Here is an 18,559-nt window from a genome sequence, read left to right on the forward strand (position 1 = left end):
AACGGAACAGCTCCCTCTTACCCCAGTACTGGTGCCAGTGTCCCACAAACCAAAACCCATTTCTCCCACACCAGTCTTTGAGCCATGTGTTTAACTCTCTGATCATGTTTACCCTATGCAAATTTACATGTGGTTCATGTATTAATCCAGAGTTCATTACCTTTGCGGTTCTGCTTTTTAATTTGGCCCCTAGCTGCTCATAATCCCTCAGCAGAACCTCTTTGTTTGTCCTACCTATGTCGTTGGTACGTGGACCATGACATCTGGACCTTCCCCCTCCCTCTCCAAGTGCCTCTCCAGCCCAGAGGAGATGTCCTAAACCCTGGCATTGGGCAGGCAACACAGCCTTCGGGACTCACGCACTCGGTTGCAGAGAACAGTATCTATTCCCCTAATGATACTGTCCCCTACCACTACAATGTTTCTTTTTACTCCCCCCACTTGAATGGCCCCTTGTACCACGGTGCTGTGGTCAGTTTGCTCATCCTCCCTTCAGTCCCTGCTCTCGTCCACACAGGGAGCAAGAATCTCGTACCTGTTGGACAAGAGCAAGGGCTGAGGTTCCTCCATCACTACATCCTGAATCTCCATACCTTCCTCACACATAGTCACACCCTCTTGTCCCTGACCACGGATCAAATTTGAATGAATTAATCTAATTGGTGTGACTAGCTCCTGGATCACGGCATCCAGGTAACTCTTCCCCTCCCTGATGTGTCGTAATTGTCTGCAGCTCGGATTCAAAAATGTCCACCCAGCTTCCACATGTTGCAGCAGTGACACATAGCCTGCACTGCCATCTATAACGTATTTAATTAATTCGATTTAGTTTTTAATCCCAGCCCCTAATTTCAGTCCCTTAATTTAAAGCAAGAAAAGAGAGAAAAACTCACCAACCAATCACTTCCCTGCTTTCCTGTGATGTTGAATGTAGTCGCCCTGTTCTTCTTTGTCACCCTCTCTTACCTGCTCGCGCTGCTCCCTGCGGGGGCTGCTGCTGCTCGCCGGTGGTGGTGGTCCCTCACAGGTCGGAGGTCAGCGCTGTATTTCAGATGAGACGTTAAACCCAGGCCCTGTCTGCTCTCTCAGGTTGATGTAAAAGATCCCATAGCATTATTTCAAAGAGTAGGGGAACTATCCCCAGTGTCCTGGCCAATGTTTATCCCTCAATCAACATCACTAAAAAAACAGATTATCTGGTCATTATCACATTGCTGTTTGCGGGGGCCTTGCTGTGTGCAAATTGGCTGTCGTGTTTCCTACATTGCAACAGTGACTACACTTCAAAAGTACTTCATTGGCTTCAAAGCGCTTTGGGAGGTGACATTAAACACAGCAAGTATAAGTCCATATAAAAGCAAAAAACTGCGGATGCTTTAACCTGAAATAAAAACAGAAAATGCTAGAAATCACAGTGGGTCAGGCAGCATCTGTGGAGAGAAAAACAGAGTTAACGTTTCAGGTTGAAGACCCTTCGTTAGAACTGGCTAATGTTCAAAAAGAACAGATTAATCTGCAAATGTTAACTGTTCATGAGGAGAGGCTATAGAGAATATGGAAGGGGAGGCAACAGAAAGAAAGTGGGGAAGCAGTCAGTGAGTTTCTGCGGGTCGTATTTAGTGACTTAATCTTCGACAATGTGACTTCAAACCTGATGATGCTTGGAAAGCCGAAAGGAGTTCACAAGAAGTCATAAACAGACACCTCGTGAAAGACCCAACGCGGAAGATCCCTGGCTTCGATCTTCCAAAGCTTTAAAAACAAATGTGTTCCTGGGATGTGGGCGTCGCTGGCAAGGCCAGCATTTATTACCCATCCCTAATTGCCCTTGAAAAGATGGTGGTGAGCCGCCTTCTTGAACTGCTGCAGTTCATGTGGTGATGGTACTCCGACAGTGCCGTTAGGGAGGGAGTTCCAGGATTTTGACCTAGCAACAATGAAGGAACGGCTATATACTTCCAAGTCAGGATGGTGTGTGACTTGGAGGGGAATATGGAGGTGGTGGTGTTCCCATGCGCCTGCTGCCCTTGTCCTTCTAGATGGTAGAGGTCGCGGGTTTGGGAGGTGCTGCCGAAAAAGCCTTGGTGAGTGGCTGCAGTGCATCTTGTAGATGGTACACACTGCAGCCACGGTGCGTCAGTGGTGAAGGGAGTGAATGTTGACGGTGGTGGATGGGGTGCCGATCAAGCGGGCTGCTTTGTCCCGGATGGTGTCGAGCTTCTTGAGTGCTGCTGGAGCAAGTGGAGAGTATCCCATCACACTCCTGACTTGTGCCTTGGAGATGATCGAAAGACTTTGGGGAGTCAGGAGGTGAGACACTCACCGCAGAATACCCAGCCTCTGACCTGCTCTTATTGCCACAGTATTTATGTGGCTGATCCAGTTAAGTTTATGGTCAATGGTGACCCCCAGGATGTTGTTGGTGGAGGATTCGGCGATGGTAATCACCGTTGAATGTCAAGGGTGGTTAGACTCTTGCTTGTTGGAAATAGTCATTGCCTGGCACATATGTCACACGAATGTTACTTGCCACTTATCAGCTCAAGCCTGAATGTCGTCTATTATCCACTTATCTGCTATTGTGCTTATGGGAATCCCTAAACCGCACCCTCACAAACGATGGCAGATGCAGAGATTAATGCACATTTGGAGCATTAAAAGCTCTCTAGTGTGCGACTGTGTTCATCCAGAACAGACCGTGGAACATACGACTCAATGCCTGATTCACAAATATGAAGGAGGCATTACAGCGGTAATCTCAGCTACTCCTGACGTAATTATCTGGCTTAACCACCTAAATGAAAAATTATTGTTGTTCTACATCTACACCAGCCATATGAAGTAGTTGTAGTGAAACCTGGAGCAGAAGCGACCAGTAGCAAGTCGAGTTTGAAATGAAGAAGCCATAACCCGCAGGCCAGAAAGCCAGCTCAAGGTTCTGCTTCTACTGCCGAGACCAGGGATCTACCACACGGGGCCCACCTACAAACATAGTTTGGTATCTCACCATCAACCTTTCACGGAGTTGTTTGAGTGTATGCCATAATCATCTAGACTGACCGAGGGAGAGATGGCTGGGATCTGAGTAATCCTCCAAAAGTGCTGGGTTTTCCAACTGCAAATTAGGTGTCCCCAGACTGAGGCCACGATCTCACCAACCGCAGTGAGACCGGGTCGGCCGGGATACGTGGCGGGTGGCGGAGCTGCTCCTCATTTCAGCCTGCACTGTATGAACAATCTTCCGTTTATGGGGCTTGTTAAGCCCGCCCTGCGAGGTTCCCAGCCAATTAAAAGGAAGCAGGTCTGATGATGTCATTCAATGACGTGTCATCCACCGGTTTCCTTAAAGGGACCATGTCCACATTCATTTTGACAGTTGCTCTGTCAGTACTCTGCACTATTGAGGTGTTGCATACACTGACGAGCACTGCACCCAGGCTCTCCCATGACTCCCTCCATATGCTTATGGAGGGAGACACAGCACTCAGGGAGGTTCTCTTCCCTTCCAATGGGTGGAAGAGACCTCCCCAGGAGATCAATACATTCTGGTTGCACATTGTACAGGAGGGCACAAGCAGGGATATCGTCAGGAGGACCTGGCTGCAGTGGCGCAAACCTTTCGATGATTACAGTAGATCACGAAATGTTACTGCAAAGCCACACTCAACCTCATGCTGCTGTGCCACTCATCACATCCCCATCACTCTGTCTTCCCTATCCTACTCCTGCACATCCTTACTCACACCAACTGACCTTGCACCTCCACCCATCCCTGTCTATATATGTTATCACATCCCCATCTCACTAGCCACCCCTCACACTCACCCTCATCCTTGTCCAATCATTCAAACTAACAACACACAAGGGTAAACACTTGGGTGCCCTAGCGAATGTTCATGTAAAGTTTCTGTTAATGTGTTGTTAAGCATTGAAGTCTTTATTTGCACCACTTTGCCTTCTTGGACAGATTTGTGTGCACCTTTTAAAGTGTCTTAGTGAGTTGTAGTGAATGGCAAGACATAACGCTGCCCCCTGCCAATGATGATGAGTGTGAAAGGAATGGCTTGGGCATTACAAGGATGCTTTATGGTGCTGGTATGTGGCGGTGCCAACCTGGCGCATCATGTGACAGCCTGGGTGTATAGTGTTAAGTGAAGCAAAACTGGACATGGTGAGGCCATCCTTGGTGTCCTGGGCAGCAATGTGCACGGGTGATAATGCCCTGTGTCCTGTGCAGCATTGGTTGACTGCGGAGAAGGTTGGTGTGGATGTTGGTGCTGCTGGTGTGTCCGGTGATGCTGGTGTTGGGGCTGATCGTGTTGGGAATCTGAGGACCAAGGTGAGATTTTTTCAAGGGCACCGACGCTGATAGAATAGATGACAGATGAGGTTGATATGACAGAAAAGATCTGTCAATGGTGAGAGAGGTTGTTCCAATGAGGTGACAGTGGTTAAAGAGTTTGCTCCAAACACTTTATAGCTGCATAAAGGTCAATCTATCTTCTAAATGCAGTAAGCAACTGCTTCTAACTTTGGAAAGTGAAGACCTATGAAATTGGAGCTTTCATAGACCATTTGCAGCTGTCAGGTTAATGAATCATTCGAAGCTGACACAACACCCGACCTATTTACCCGACGTGATAACCGCGCTCCGGGAAACTCGTTAAAAGCCTGGTAAAATGGTAAGCACATGGTAAAATAATGCTTAACTACCTATTAACAAGCTTTTAACTATCTAAATTGGCAGGTCCGCCGCTTGGTGTCGGGTCTGTGAACCGCAGCCAGACGCGATACTTTGGAACTGACAAGGAGGCGGGTCACAGCAGGATCCCACGCCGCGGTCAATCTCCACCACTTTGTCAGTGGGCCCGCCTCCAAACCTGCACTCGCAGGGCTGGGAAGCTTCTGGCCTGGCCCTGCAAACTCCGCTTCCAGGATTCTTGGAGTCATTGAGGGGAATTTTAAACCCCAGAAAGGGGTGGGTTTGGGTCCAGTGGGATATAAAACTTAAAAAAATCTCAAGTCCGAACCCAACCCGCCTCAAACCCACCCTCATCCGGTTTTAATGCAGGCGAGTCGAGGGCGGGCAGACAAACTACTTCCAGGAGGTGGTTCACTCATTTAAATATTTTAGTGTTGCTGCGTGCCTCAGACTTTTTCTCCACTTTAGGTTTAAACTGGGTTGTCTGGGGTTCCTGGGCCTCGAGAACCCCGGCAGCTAAAGGGAGGCGAGGACTGCTGTGTGGAAGAGGTAAGTGCCTTTCCAGCACTGCCTGTGGGCCGGGAGAAGCAGGGGTGCTTTCCCCAGCCCCCCCACCCTAACCTGCTTCCACCCCCCCGACCCCGCGATCCGATCTCGACCACTTCCTGCCACCAGCCCCAATTTCCCACTTTACGATCCCTCCGTCCTCTGCGCTTGCTGGCTGCAAGCCTCCGATCTCCCCTGCCCCCTGCCCTTCTGATCTATCCCGCCCCCAGACCCTTCCGATTTCCCCCCAACACTTCCGATTACCTGCCTGGACCTTTCCGATCTCTCCCACCGACTCTCCTGATCCCCCACCCTTCAGATTCCCCCATCCCGAGACCGTTCCGATTTCCACCCACCCCCCCCCCCGCCCATTCTGATCCCTCTCCCCCTCCTCAACTGCGGCCTGGTGCCAAAGGCCTACCTACCTGCCAGCCAGCCTGCCTCTCAATCTGCCTGGCTGTGGCTGGAAAACAGAGACATAAATGGTAATCAGGTCCTGCTGTTAAATTCAGCAGGACCTGAGCCCGAATGCAAACCTGCACCCTCCCTATCCCCACTCCCCATAAATATCGGTGCCTTTAACTTTAATTTTCTCATCTCTGTTACTCTGAATAATTCCCATATATAAGAGAGAATTGGTTATCTCCTGTACACCCAGACCTGTGGTAAGACCTTTGCTTGGTCTGTTCCAGGGCGGAGGCATGTGATGAAACTGCATTTTTGTCTCAATTCAGCCTACCTTCTGCTGTTTTTTTTTAATGGTTATGACATTAGTTCAAAGCAATTCTTTGGAATGCATCCTGCAGCCGAAAGCAGCAAGGATCATGGCCCGGAATTTCTTCGGACTTTCCATTACTGCCCACCCTTAACTTTGCCGGCAGTTGCGGTGGAAACTCCCAGTGCACAGGCCGCCCAAATATCATTGTGCTTAAATCAATGGGGGGTGAGGAAACGGCCGACAATGAGCTAGAAGCCTGCTTCACACTGTGCCTGATTCTCCCGTTGTGGAAGAACAACGCACAGTGTCAAGTCAGCTGCTGACTCACCAGTGCCCGTCTCGCACTTTTCACGAAGACCAATTTCACCCACCATTGTGTCTTAAAGTTGTAATGTGCTGGTTTCAGTGTGTGCAGTTTTCAGTGTTCCAGGTGGGAGAGTTTGAACTGACAGTCATTGATAATGTCATTGTGATTGCTTTCCATTTTCCAATTTGGTATAATACCAATAATGGGATGGCTGTTTGTCTCAACTGGTCAGAGTGTGGTAAAACTGCCAATATTTTGCACCTTTTTAGATCTACTTCACTTAAAAAGGAAATGATGCTGGAGTGAGGTAACCTGGCTTTTCACAGCAACAACAACTTGTATTTATATAGCGCCTTTATCTTGGTAAAACGTCCCAAGCTGTTTCACTGGAGTATTATCAAACAAAATTTGACACTAAGGAGATATTAGGGCAGATGCTTGGTCAAAGAGGTAGGTTTTAAGGAGCATCTTAAAGGAGGAGAGACGGTAGAGAGGTGGAGAGGTTTAGGGAGGAAATTCCAGAGCTTAGGCAGTTAAGCAGGCAAGGCTGCCAATGGTAGAGTGAAGAAAATCAGGAATGCTCAGGAGGCCAGAATTAGAGGAGTGCAGAGACCTCAGAGGGTTGTGGGGCTGGTGGGGGTTACAGAGGTAGACTGATTCCTCCCTGCGCTGGCTGTAAAGATAAATGAAAGAACCTTCAAGGGATATGATCCACTTTACTAATGACTTTTAGAATAGCTACTCACTCAAGGTTGGCTTGTGTCTGATTACGCTCGATGCTCCTTGGATGTTGATATCCGATTGGCATTGTTGAATGTTGCCTTGGGAGTGACAGAAATCACAGTATTAAAGACGGTAACACAAATTAACTCCCATGCATTTGATTATTTTTTGAAGCATTTTGAAAAGATTTGCCTTCAATTGGATTCTCTATGAAGCCCTGTATATCCTCCATTTGGTATGGACAGTCTGGAGAGGATATAACTCGAGATGTTCGCTTAGAGAACTTCCACTCCTGGCCTCTTGTGCCAATAGGACTAATTGATCACATCGCTTTTAGCAGTCACTGGTAAATATTTATGAAAACCTCTTAAAATAGTCTCGAAACTGAAGGCACAAAAATGGCATGTAATCAATTGAAGAACTGGTTGTTTTTTTTTTAGGCATTTTGAAAAGTTATTTTAAGAGAGAACCCAAATTAAGATTGAGTAGATTGGGCCTATACTCTCTGAAGTTTAGAAGAATGAGAGGTGTACCGATCTCTGTCAGAACGTAGCGTAACGCAAACATAGCTCTGATTCTCCAGCTAGCATCAACACTACACCAAGAAGTATGGCCAAAGGTCAGAGCTTCAGAATCCAAATCCTTTAATAATGTAGTGTGAAAACTGTTGATAAAGAATAAAAGACAGATCTAACATTCTTGTAACTCAATATTAACAATCTAATACAAGCAGTAATCAAGAGAAGTTACTTATCTCTTTCTGTACATCACATAAAAATGCAACAATTCCAGAACAATTGGATGAGAAGAAGTTACTTACATCACTGTACTTCTGGGAAGGTTTAATACAGCAGGAGGTTCATTTTTAATCACTAAAAATTCAGACAGTTTGAACTAAAATGAAAGCTGCTTGTGGCTTCTCTGCTGCAGCTGGTTTTCTCTCTTGTTTTGTTTTCTCTTTGTTCTCTTCTGTCCAATTGGAAAAACGCCATCCTGTGGCTGGAGTACTTCATGACACCTACTGTGTCCAGAATCAAACTAGCTCCAACCAATACAAGAGGTGATCTCATTGTAACATGTAAAATTCTGAGGGGGATTGACAGGATAGATCCTAAGAGGCTGAAGAGTCTAGAACTGGGGGGCGTGGTCTCAGGATAAGGAGTCGGCCATTTAGGACTGAGATGAGGAGAAATTTCTTAACTCAGAGGGTGGTGAATTTTTGGAATTCTCTACCCAACAGGGCTGTGGAAGCTGAATCATTGAGTATATTCAAGGCTGAGGTCGATAGATTTTTGGACGCTCGAGGATTCAAGGGATATGAAGGTCTGGTGGGAAAGCAGAGTTGAGGTCGAAGATCAGTCATGATCTTATTGAATGGTGGAGCAGGCTCGAGGGGCTGTCGGGCTTACTCCTGCTTCTTATGTTCTTATGAGCTAAACTCACCTAAGGGTAGAAGAAATACATCTGTCTTCACAATTAGCTTGGAGTGAAAATGAAATTTACTCCTTTCGCCCAGTATAAACCATTTTTCCTGCCAAACCTTCATAAAAATTAAAGCTGACCTGATTTGACAGGTACATGTCTTCCATGTTTGCAAGAAGTAAATCAGCTGGAACCATTTTCTTTAGTTCTCACAAGTCTATCTTCACCAGAGTCAGCTCCAACACCAGCTCTAGAGAATACTGGAGGTAATAACTTGGGCGAAGCTAATAATGATAGCTCTCCACTAGAGCCTGTTATTTAAGAGTTAGCAAAGTGGCTTCCTGCACTGTAATTTATAGCAAGGTGCATTGTATGTAACCCTGGTCCCCTTGGTGCCCTGCACAAATGCTATTTAGGTAGCACTTACATGGGAAATCGAGAAAACTTATGCTGAGATATGTGTCTTTTTACCCAATACTGTGCTTAGGATTTATTACCATTACTGTGCATTTGGCATTTTATCTGAAGATTGTTCCATTAATTCATCAACTCACATGTTAATTCATGAGCTTTATATCCACTTCTTCTCAGAACTATCCTGAATCAAAATGATGGATTTTCTTATGTTCAGCTGCTAAGATCTCTGATAGTTACTTTTTTTTAACCCTATTTGCTCAGCAGAAACTTGGCAGGTGGGCAGTTAAAATCACCATGCCTCTTACCTGTCCGAGAGCCGCTATGATCACAACATCTGCAATTTTAACCTGTTCTCTTGAGCAGGCAGCAAGGACATGCACCCGGAGCCAACAGGGTCCTTCTTTACATCATTGATATCATTGAGACCCTACTGTAAATTTAACTCAGTCCTGAGGGGGTAACCACCTGGAGTTAAAATCAGGGCCATTTCACAAAACACGACGTTATATTATTTTAATTAAAAATTCTAAATTAATCGAAAGTAGGTGTCAGCCTTGGCGTTGAGTCAGAAGATCATGAGTTGAAGTCCCTCTCCAGAAACGTGAGCACATAATCTGAGCTGACACTCCAGTTCAGTACTGTGGGAGTGCTGCACTGTCGGAGGTGCCATATTTTGGATGAAACATTAAACTGAGACGTTAAACTGCTCTCTCAGATTGTTAAACTGCTCTCTCAGATTGACATAAATTATCCCATGGCACTATTTAAAGAAGAGCAGAAGAGTTCTCCCAGTATCCTGGTTACCAAGTATCCCTCAACCAACATTTCTTAAAAAATACACATTATCTGATCATTCATTTCATTGCTGTTTGTGGGACCTTGCTGTGTGCAATTTGGATGCTGTTTCTCCCTACATTGCTACAGTGACGAAACTTGTGAAGCTCTTTGGGACATCCTAAGGTTAAGAAAGGCACTATATCAATGCAAGTTGTTCTTTTTCTAATCTCAAGTAAACTAACTATGATGTTTCTTAAAATAATGCCAGGATCTTTTAACTGGCTCATACCTTTTAGTGATGGTCTTGTGATTAGTCTTTCTGATCTGTTATGGAGGAGCTATAGAACTAAATAATGAATGGGCACAGAATTTGTACTATGAGGCCACTTTACTCATTGGTAACAACCAACCCATGCTTTGATTCTACAGATATGGTCAAGCAATCAGAGGTTCAGTTGAAGAATTGCAATGATGACCATCAAGACAGAATTCTCCAGGTTGTAGATGAAGAACTGATGCATGTATATTTTAGATCAGTTTTGATGAAAATATGTGATTAGCTCTCCTGATTATTCTGTGTTTATCCAATAAGCAGTTGAGCTATAGAGACAAGGACAGTCACAGGCTCAATTCCCAATCTATCAGTTAACCAAAGTCAGCTAAATCTGGCAGTAGTTTTTTAAAAATCCATCCATATGATGTGGGCATCACTGGAAAGGCCAGCATTTATTGCCTATCCCTAATTGTCCTGGAGAAGGTAGTAGTGAGCTGCCTTCTTGAATTACTGCAGTCCATGTGGTGAAGGTACTCCCACTCCCACAGTGGATGTTACCAATATGCTAGAATTTTATATTAAGTTTGAAAGTGATTTAGTTAAATCGGAAACCAGGGTCTTAAATCTAAACAAAGCAAACTACGTAGGTATGAGGGGTGAGTTGGCTAAGCTAGATTGGGAAACTACATTAAAAAGTATGATGGTAGACAAGCAATAGTTGCATTTAAATAATTAATACATACTTTACAACACACATACATACCTTTAAGGCACAAAAACCCCACAGGAAAAGTGGTCCAATCGTGGCTAACAGGAGAAATTAAAGATAGATCAAAGGAAGAGGCTAATTTTGCCAAAAAGAGCAGTAAGCATGTGGATTAGGAGGATTTTAGAATTCGGCAGAGGATCAAGAAATTGATAAACAAAGGGAAAATAGAATATGAGAGTAAACTAGTGAGAGACATAAAAACAAACTGTAAAAGGTTCTATAGGTACGTAAAAAGTAAATGTAGGTCCCTTACAGGCTGAGACAGGAGCAATTATAATGGGGAATAAGGAAATGGCAGAGAAATTAAACGAACACTTTGTGTCTGTCTTCACGGAAGAAGATGAAAAAAACCTCCCGGAGATAATAGAGAACCAAAGGTCTAGCGAAAATGAGGAACTGAAATATATTAGTATTAGTAAAAAAATAATACTGGTGAAATTAATGGGACTGAAAGCTGAAAAATCCCCATAACCTGATGGCCTACATCCCAGGGTTTTGAAAGAGGCGGCTATAGAGATCGTGGATGCATTAGTTGTTATCTTCCAGAATTCGATGGATTCTAGAATGGTTCCCGCGGATTGGAAAATAGCAAATGTAACCCCACTATTTAAGAAAGGAGGGAGAGAGAAAATGGGGAACTACAGACCAGTTAGCCTGACATCAGTAGTAGGGAAAATGCTAGAATCTATTATTAAGGACATGGTAACAGGACAATAATAGGATTGGGAAGAGTCAACATGGATGTATGAAAGGGAAATCATGTTTGACAAATCTAATAAGAGTTTATTGAGGTTGTAACTAGCAGAATAGATAAGGCGAACCAGTGGATTTTCAGAAGGCATTCGATAAGGTGCCACACAAGAGGTTATTAAACAAAATTAGGGCTCATGGGATTGGGGGTAATATACTAGCATGGACTGAGGATTGGTTAACAGACAGAAAACAGAGAGTAGGAAAAATGGGTCATTTTCAGGTTGGCAGACTGGAACTAGTGGGGTACCGCAAGGATCAGTGCTTGGGCCTTAGCTATTCACAATATATATCAATGATTTGGATGAGGGAACCAAATGTAATATATCCAAGTTTGCTGATGATAAAAAGCTAGGTGGGAATGTAAATTGTGAGGAGGATGCAAAGAGGCTTCAAGGGGATATAGACAGGCTAAGTGAATGGGCAACAACATGGCAAATGGAATATAATGTGGAGAAATGTGAAGTTATCCACTTTGGTAGGAAAAATAGAAAAGCAGAAGGGCTGAAATTAACCTATGCCGGAAACGGGACGCACCTACTGTTTTTGATGTGTTTTAGCCACCACGATCAATATGGCGGCCTATCTTGTAAAATTTAGCTCTTTGTCGTTTTTTTTCGAGTGGGGTGGAAGTCAGTCATAAAGGGGTGTAAGTGGGAGCAGGATGGAATCTCTGCCGCTGCCAGTCATCAGTGCCGGGCTGGTGCCGTCATCGCGCTGATGCATAACAATGTCTCTCCCCTTCAGTTAAAGGGGAGAGCCGCTGCGAACTCTGCATTTATTTTAGTTAGGTCCACTGGGCCACCAGGGAGGGTTTTGGCCAGGCCAGCGGCCTGGCACCCAAAAAGGGGTGCCAGACTGCCTGTTGGCAGCCCGGCCGAACCCGGAGGCATATTTGTCGGGCCAACTTGGCAGTCGGCTGACACAAAAAAAATAAGATAGCGGCCGCAGCATTGCGCCCTCCCCTTAATGGCAGCCGCTCCGCCATTTCAAACACAGTGCAGCGACAGAAAAGGCTGCCGGAGGCACTAGCCAGCGGCCGGAAGACTTTCTCAGCTGAATTTCGCTTCCGGGGCGGGAAATCGACGCTCTGATGACGCACATAGGAGGCTTCGATAGCAGTTGGGCGGTAGTGGAGTGAGTGGGGCGGTTATGGTTACCGCCGGAAAAACGCTTGAAGGTAATTGCATGGACGGCGGCCATTCCACGAAAAATCGGCAGCCATTCTGTAACGAGCTCCGGCCGCCGCTTTCTGGTGGCCAGGGGCCTTAAAGAAAGGGGCAATTTCGGCCCCAGAGTATTTTTTAAATGGTGAAAGATTCGGAAATGTTGGTGTTCAGAGGGACCTGGGTGTTCTTGTACATGAATCACTGGAAGTTAACATGCAGGTACAGCTAGCAATTTGGAAAGCAAATGGTATGTTGGCCATTATTACAAGAGGATTTAGTATGCGAGTAAGCACATCTTATTCCAATTATATCTGGTGAGACCACACCTGGAGTACTGTGTACAGTTTTGGTCTCCTTACCTCAGGACTGATATACTTGCCACAGAGGGAGTGAAACGAAGGTTCACCAGATTGATTCCTGGGATGGGATTGTCCTACGAGGAGACATTGAGTAGACTAGGCCTATATTCTCTAGAGTTTAGAAGAATGAGAGGTGATCTCATTGAAACATATAAAATTCTTACAGGGATTGACAGGGTAGATGCAGGGAGGATGTTTTCTTTAGTTAGGGAGTCTAGAACCAGGGGTCACAGTCTCAGAATAAAGGGTCTGCCATTTAAGACTGAGATGGGGAGAAATTTCTTCACTCAGAGGGTTGTGAATCTTTGGAATTTTCTACCCCAGAGGGCTGTGGAGGCTCAATCATTGAGTATATTCAGGACAGAGATCAATAGATTTTTGAATTTGAAGGGAATTGAGGGATATGGGGATAGTGCAGGAAAGTGGAGTTGAGGTAGATGATCAACCACGACCTTATTGAATGGCGGAGCAGGTTCGAGGGTCCGAATAGCCTACTCCTGCTTTTATTTCTTACGTTCTTATGTGCTATTAGGTAGTGAATTCTGGGGTTTTGACACAGTGACAATGAAGGAACGATGATATATTTCCAAGTCAGGATGATGTGAAACTTGGAGGGGAATTTGGAGGTGCTGATGTTCCTATGTACATGCTACCCTTCTAGGTGGTAGAGGTTTGGGAGCTGCTGTCGAAGAAGCCTTGCCGAGTTGCTACAGTGCTGCTTAGATGGTACGCACTGCAGACATGGTGCAGCGGTAGGTGGCAGGAGTGAATGTTTAAGATGGTGCAAGGGATGTTGATCAAACAGGCTGCTTTGGCCTGGATGGTGTCAGTTTACAGTTGGTCTCTGGACTGCTGGTTCCTGGAGGGGCAAACTGGCCATGGTTCCTATTTTGATTGCTTTGGAATAATCCTATTAGATATGCGTGTGCATCAAGGTTGGTTAAGGGGCAGCATTGGACAGTGATCCCTCCTACAGATAACCTGCTTACAGTCAGAGTCCAGACTCACACATGAAGAATGGCAACTTGAATGAGGTATCGCGGAAAACCTGCCTCCATAGAACCACACCTAGTAAGGAGTCAATACCTTCAGGTGAGGGAGGGAGGAAAATTGGCGAGGAAGAAAACAGAAAGTATTTCCTGTCACGCCCTGTTACATTGTGCACCATGAGGGTACTAAATGGTCAGGCAAAAATTGCAGTGGAAAATTTATATTTAGATTAAAGATACCTATTCAAATTTCACATGCCATAATTGATGGAACTGAGCCAGTTGAAAACTAACTTATTTTCCACTCCACATAGAGGAGAAAGAGCAGAAAATGGCTATGAGTATTAGGATATATTGGCGTTGAAGGGTGCAAAATTCACGAGAACCTCCCCAGTGTTTGGGCTCATTCGAAAGGAAATTTAATTTGGGACTATCTACTGGAAAGTTTGAAATCCTAAAGTGCTTATGGAAGAAACTACAAACTTTAATTGAATTTTGGACTTTTACAAGACAAAGTCAAGCTTATGGGTGGGCCTAAGGAACTAAAGAAGTCAACTTGATTATTGGAACTGTCTGGGTGTTGGGACTAAGTTAAATTGTCTGGAGGAATGGACATTCTAAAACCCTTCTCCACAAGAGACATTTATATTACAACAATAACTCAGAGATGGCCAGCCATCAAACTAAACTAAGAAAAGCCATCTTCAACATGAATAAGAACAAAGGGCCCACTACAGCCTGTATGTGAAAAACCAAGCACATAAGGACATTGCGATTACCAAACTAATATTTCCATCAGGAAACCGTTTTAGAAATGCAACCCACCCTAGACATATTAACTTTTAACGAGCCCGCCAAAATATTACAAAGAAAAATCAAGCTCGCCAAATTTAAACAAAGAATTCTGAACTGATTTGGCGTGAAGATTAGGGCAATTCAAAACCATATAACTGGCCCCCTGTTTTAACAGAGGCTAGGTTGCTACTACCTCAGGAGACACTATATGCCATATTGTTTGTATTATACTATGACTATGCCATCAAGAAGGGAAAGAGACCAACGCGACAGTTGAAAACTAACTTCTCCAGCCTCGAAGTCCTGGAGTCCTGGAGGAAGGAAGAACATCACCATCGCGGCAGCAACCGACCACAGCCATCCTGGTACCAACGAAAAACTACTGTGATCGACCAAACTCGAAACAAAACTCCAACAGGAAGAAACCAAAGAATCGAAAGTTTCCACTCTACAAATCTAAGGCCTGACTACCAACAGGTGAAAACATAACCTAAAGAGACTTTGAACCTAGTTCTAACGAAGAAAACCGGGTACTTACCCCATAGATCCAAAACGCGCCTTACCGCATCAGCAGACTCAACCCAACTGAAGGTTGTGCAGTAAGAAGTCTTCTCCGATGTTCGGGATACGGCAAGCAGAACCTACAGAATTCAACGAACCCCGAAATCACAAACTACCGCTAACTGACCAGAAAGAATTGGTAAGCATAGTCCCTGCCTGCCCTGGAGTCTAACCTAGCCAGAATTAGGTATTGGGAGGTGGGAGGTGTAATTTTTACTGTAACCCCCTTTGAATGTGTAATATATTGTTCTTTATTAGAGTGATTATAAGTTGCATTTTCTTGTCTGTAATAAAGTCAAAGTTCTTTTGCACCAAACCAGTTGTCCTTTGCACTTTATCACATCCCCCAAATAAACCCAAAGTCTAGAACCCAAGGGAATGGGAGTGATTCGAACCGCTCAAGTAGGTCAGAAGTGAACCTGACCCCCGGGACCACCCCTTACAGTGTTCAAATGCAGCTGTCAATATAGGAACATAGGAACAGGAGGAGGCCATTCAGCCCCTCGAGCCTGAGATCATGGCTGATCTGTATCCTAACTCCATTTACCCGCCTTGGCTCCATATCCCTTAATACCCTTGCCTAGAAAGATCTGTGGATCTCAGATTTAAAATTATTAATTGAGCTAGCATTGTGGGAGAGAGTTCCATACTTTTACTACCCTTTGCATGAACAAATGTATCCTAACATCTCTCCTCAATGGCCTGGCTCTGATTTTAAGGTTATGTCCCCTTGTTCTAGACTGTCCCAGCGGCGGAAATAGTTTCGCTCTAGCAATTCCTTTCAAAATCCTAAAAACCTTCTTCAGACCACCTCTTAACCTTCTATATAGGTTGTTATAAGGTTTGCAAACTGTAAGGATTTATTTCTAGGCAGAAATATCAAATGCATACAAGTGACACCTATCAATGTGATTGGTACATTTTACGTTAAGTTTTTTGTAAATACTTAGATGCATTTCAAGATAACTCATTCTGTAGTGAATCCACCATCAATTAACTTCCACCATGTTTACCATACAAATTTTTGTCACATACCATAAAAAATTCCATTGAGATTTTTATCCTTGTCTTTAAAATGGTCAGCAGTAATAACTTATGTTCATGGAGATCCTCATGTAAAAGAACATTTCAGAGAACTTTACAAGATGGAGGGGGACTTGCAAACTTCTGGCCCATCTCCAACCTCCCTTTCCTCTCCAAAATCCTTGAACATGTTGTCGCTTCCCAACTCTGTGCCCATCTTTCCCGCAATTCTATGTTTAATTCCCAAAAATCAGGTTTCTGCCCCGGTTGGCCACTCTGCCCTCCTCCAACACCCCCCCACCATCGTCCAGCTGGGTGGGACTGCACTCACCTGGTTCCATTCTTATCTATCTAATCGTAGCCAGAGAGTCACCTGCAATGGCTTCTCATCCCACTTGTACATCGTTACCTCTGGTGTCCCCCAAGGTTCTATCCTTGGCCCCCTTTTGTTTCTCATCTACATGTTGCTCCTTGGCGACATCATCCAAAAACACAGCGTCAATTTGCACATCTACGCTGATGACACCCAGCTCTACCTCACTACTCCTTCTCTCGAGCCCTCCACGGTCTCTAAATTGTCAGGCTGCTTGTCCAACATCCAGTTCTGGATGAGCAGAAATTTTCTCCAATTAAATATAAGGAAGATTGAAGCCATTGTTTTCGGACCCCGTGAAGTTCTCGGAAATGTTCTTTTACATGAGGATCTCCATGAACATAAGTTATTGCTGCTGACCCCGCTACAAACTCTGTTCCCTAGCCACTGACTCTCCCTCTCTCTAACATCTGAACCAGACTGTTCGCAAACTTGGTGTCATATTTGAGCTTTCAACCACATATCCGTAGCATAACTACAACTGCCTATTTCCACCTCCGTAACATTGCCCGTCTCTGCCTTTGCCTCAGCTGATCCGCTGCTGAAACTGTGCCTTTGTTACCTCTAGACTTGATTATTCCAGCGCACTCCTCGCTGGCCTCCCCCATTCTACCCTACGTAAACTTGAGGTCATCCAAAACTTGGCTGCCCATGTCCTAACTCGTACCAAATCCTGCTCACCCATCACACCTGTGCTCGCTGACCTACATTGGCTCCCGGTTAAGCAAAGCCTCGATTTCAAAATTCTCATGTTTATAAATCCCTCCATGGCCTCACTTCTTATCTCTGTAATCTCCTTCAGCCACACAACCTTCCGAGATATCTGTGCTCCTCTAATTCTGCCCTCTTGAGCATCCCTCATTATAATTGTCTGATTATAATTGCTCAACCATTGGTGGCTGTGCCTTCTGTTGCCTAGGCCCTAAGCTTTGGAATTCCCTGTCTAAACCTCTCCGCCTCTCCATCTCTTTTCCCTCCTTTAACATGCTCCTTAAAATCTACCTCTTTGACCAAGCTTTTAGTCACCTGCTCTAATTTCTTCTTATGTGGCTCAGTGTCAAATTTTTTGTCTTATAATACCCCTGTGAAGCGCCTTGGGATGTTTTACTATGTTAAAGACGCTATATAAATACAAGTTGTTGTTGTTGTTGAATTGGACACCGAGCATGTAAAGGGACATTTCAGCACACTTCGTAAGATGGAGGAGTATATGTGGAGTAGGAATTCAGCAACAGTGGCTTCTGCCCATACAATCTGACTGATCTTAATCTGCTCTAAATCTTTGCAGTCTCTGCTCCTCTAACTCCAGATTACTGTTTACTTGCTCTCCCTGTGTTTCACCATCAGGTGCAGTCACTACGGCTGTATCCTACGAAATTCTCTCCCAGAACCATTTTGCCTTGCCACATCCTTTCCTGCCTTCCACAGCCTCCTGAAATTCTCTTGATTCTCCCTTTGGTCTCCTCCACGCCCTAAAATCCTCCTTTTTATGCTCAGTGCCTACCTCCAATCTTGTTGTTGATCCTTTTGTAGTTCATGTTTTGTAATGTTATTGTTTGCTGCATTACATAGAATCAGCTGCACTATATTGTGGAGCAATACTTGGGCTATAACAAAACAATGTAGCTATATTTGTGAAATACTGCAATGCAACCTCATGATTCCACTCCTCCCCACCGACCGGGATTCTTAACCGCCCGCCCCTCGCCCCCCCCTCGCCTCCCCCCCCCCTCCCTCCCACCAACTGGGATTCTTAACCGCACCACCCCACCCCCCTTCCTCACCCCCATCGATTCTTCCCCCGTCCTGACCCGGATTCTAACTCCCCCTGACTGGGCTTCTTAACCCTTTCCTGACCGGGATTCTTACCCCGATCTCCAACTGG

The sequence above is a fragment of the Pristiophorus japonicus genome, chromosome 9 (genome assembly GCF_044704955.1).
Source record: "Pristiophorus japonicus isolate sPriJap1 chromosome 9, sPriJap1.hap1, whole genome shotgun sequence".
Classification (NCBI taxonomy): domain Eukaryota; kingdom Metazoa; phylum Chordata; class Chondrichthyes; family Pristiophoridae; genus Pristiophorus; species Pristiophorus japonicus.